The 3,139-nt window shown below is 31.4% G+C and overlaps 1 pseudogene; it reads right to left on the reverse strand.

The window, feature by feature from the left end:
- Nucleotides 1-460: 460 nt before the first annotated feature.
- LOC148205848 (vacuolar iron transporter homolog 4 pseudogene) lies at nucleotides 461-1,294 on the reverse strand (annotated as a pseudogene).
- Nucleotides 1,295-3,139: the final 1,845 nt, after the last annotated feature.

A 3,139-nucleotide genomic window follows, 5' to 3' on the forward strand; every position in this document is an offset into this window, starting at 1 on the left:
TATATAAATTTGAATATAAGATTAAATAAGTTTTTGTTCTCTTAAGTTTTAATAAAATTTTGGATTAGTTTTTTTTTTCTAATTTTAATTCAATTAAACTTTCAACTTAAAAATATATAAATTTAATTTTGTTAAGTTTACGATAGTATTTTAGTTGTTTATTCTGCTTACATGTTCAATATTTATTAAAAAATGTCTTTACAATCACAAAAAAAAAGTTATTAAAATGACTAAATTTAAGTTATTATAAAATTGAGAAATTAGTACAAAATTTGAAAAACAGATTAACTTCAATTTTCTAGTTAAGTTAATGGATACAAATATATTTAACTTCAAATATTAATACACAGTGGTACATTGACACCAATAGACACATATTATACATATATTTCCACTGTGACAGTTTCACATACTACACGAAATACTAAAAGCAAACATGATAAAGAGTTGAGATAAAGCTCGGAGACATCATAGAAAACTCAATGAATCCTAATATCCTAAAGAAGCCACAACTTATTCCCTTAAAAAAAGAAGCCACAACTTAAATGACAAGTAACTGATGATGTTCAAAGTTCAGCAAAGCCAGCCAATTTAGTGAGGCCAAATGTTATGGCCATGGCCATCCAACCTCCAATCAGAACCCTCAAACAAGATTTCTTCACTGGAGTTTTTCCAAGCACTGCTCCTATCCCTCCAAACACCAACAATGCCAAGCTAACTGCACCACCAATAACTCCCATCCTAATCTTGTGGCTCCTTATAAACACAGCTGCTAGCATTGGCACCAATGCACCAACAGAAAATGCCAGTGCTGATGCCAGTGCAGCCTGAAAAGGGTTTGGTAGCTTCTCCCTTTCAGATTCTCCATCCATTCCTCCATTGTTATTAGCCTCTCTCTCCCTTTTAAGCTGAGTCACCTCTATGTCATACTGAGTGTACACAGACACAAACTCTCCAATTGCCATGCTACAAGCCCCTGCAACTAATCCAGCAAAACCAGCAACAAGCATGGCACTCATCTCTTTCTTAACGGCTCCAATACCAATCATAAGTGAAGCAACAGAGACTAACCCATCATTGGCTCCCAACACTGCTGCTCGAAGCCACTGAGCCCTTTGAGAGTAGTCGATGTTGCTCTCTTCTCTTGGTTTTGACTCCACACCATTTGCATGGATAGGGATCTCAACTTGGTTTGATGAGATTCCATTGGTTCTAGCTCCAAGGTTGGCCATGTGGGATAATAAAGGTGAAATGAAGTTGGGAAATACTTAATATGGAAAAGGAGGAAATTTATGAGAATTATGTTATATGAAGAGCTTGTGGAGAGCACACGCTTCTAGCGATGAATATTTATAGTGTGAGGAGTCGTCAAGTTTGAGGCGTAAATGACCTAAATATTTATAAAGGAGTTGTGTGGTGATCAGGACAGCACTAACGATAAGTTAGTGACTGGTTAAAAATTCACCACCAAAAAATGGATCCAAGTCTCATTGTAGATAGTATCCTCTAGCTTGGTTCAATAATGTTTACATTTTTGGTTCATTAGTTTGAAAGTCATAATATAGATGAAGAAATGAAGGAATGGAAATTTAGCTTGCATGTTTGTTTAGAGACTTATCTGTTTTATGTTGCTGCATTCAAAGTCTATATACGCATTACACATGGTGGATATATAGACAAATAATGTCCTTTCAGTTTTCCAAATGACTAATTATTTTAAAATAGCTTTAAAATAAATTAAAATTCTTAAAATGACAATTATTTTCGAACATATTTAGTGAATGCATAAAAGATTTCCATACTTAAAGATATAAAACTGACAAATTAAACTCATGAGCCGTGCAATATTCATATAAAACCATGTGAGCAGGGGGGAAAAACGAACAAATGAAAAAAGTGAATATGGAACCTATTCAATGTTATCATTCTATTTATGTCTCTCGTTACATCATCGTTTAGGAAAATTTCTTGAGAGGATCCATATTACTTATAATTGTTCCACTATACAAGACGAGTGTAAATTTTTATTGTTTTTTCAATCTTACGGATAAATCAATATGTAAACTTTAAGTAGTTTAGACAATGATAGAAGGAAAATATCCCAGTAAAAGAAATGAAACACTTGGCAATGAGATAGAAATAGGTATACATATAATTAATGTATATATATATATATATATATATATATATATATATTATATTTGATGGAGTGTGCACACTCCACCGGATATAGTGGCAATTAAAGTTTGTAAATAATAAATTGGAGGAGTGTGTAATCCACACGAAAGATAAGGCTACGCACTTTCTTGAAGCAAAAACAGCCAAAACTTGGCATTAAATTTATCTTTCTGCAATTTAAGAAAATTTTCCCTTAAAGTGACTCATTAAATATTATGATAACCTTTCTTTCAATAACCCTACATCTGTTTAGTTTATACATGTTAGATGAGATAATGATTTTCTTTTTTCTGTTCAACTATTACAAGACATGCATCAGATAAGAAAAGTTAATCCTATATTAATCACTTTACCCAGATAAATTGTTGTTCTTTGTTTGAGCAAAATACAAACGTGGTAACCATAGAAACTCTGCAACATGAATACTTACGTAATGGGCATTAATTAGAATACAGACTTCATTCGAAAATGCCAAGGATGATTGTCGGGGAGTAATTAGTTTCATTTTTGGAGAAAGAAAAGAATATAGTTGAAATATCATTCACGATAATTTTGCATGTGAAAGAAAGTGAATATGTGTATGAATACGGGAAGTTAAAAATCAAAAGCATTGATTAGCATTTTCTTTGTTATTTAGTATATGCAGAGCTAACCCGAATGGTTTGAAGTTAATCAATTTAGCTCAACAAATTTTCCTACTAAATAGTATAAGACATAGCAGTGGTTAAATGAGTTGTTTAAACAAATAATATTATTTAACTATTTTGTACTAAACTAATTTTTTTTAACAAAATTTAGTATGAATCAAGTTAAATACTCATTTAACAATTTTAACATTCAAGTGATTCTTTTGGAGTTTTTCAAATTATCGAACAGTTCTAAAACCCATAAATTTAACATAAAGAATCTGCTAAACAACCAGGTAAATATTACAAATCCTGCTATAGTATTATGATAATTA

The sequence above is a fragment of the Vigna umbellata genome, chromosome 1 (assembly GCF_029865625.1).
Source record: "Vigna umbellata cultivar VRB3 chromosome 1, Vumbellata_1.0, whole genome shotgun sequence".
Taxonomy (NCBI): Eukaryota; Viridiplantae; Streptophyta; class Magnoliopsida; order Fabales; family Fabaceae; genus Vigna; species Vigna umbellata.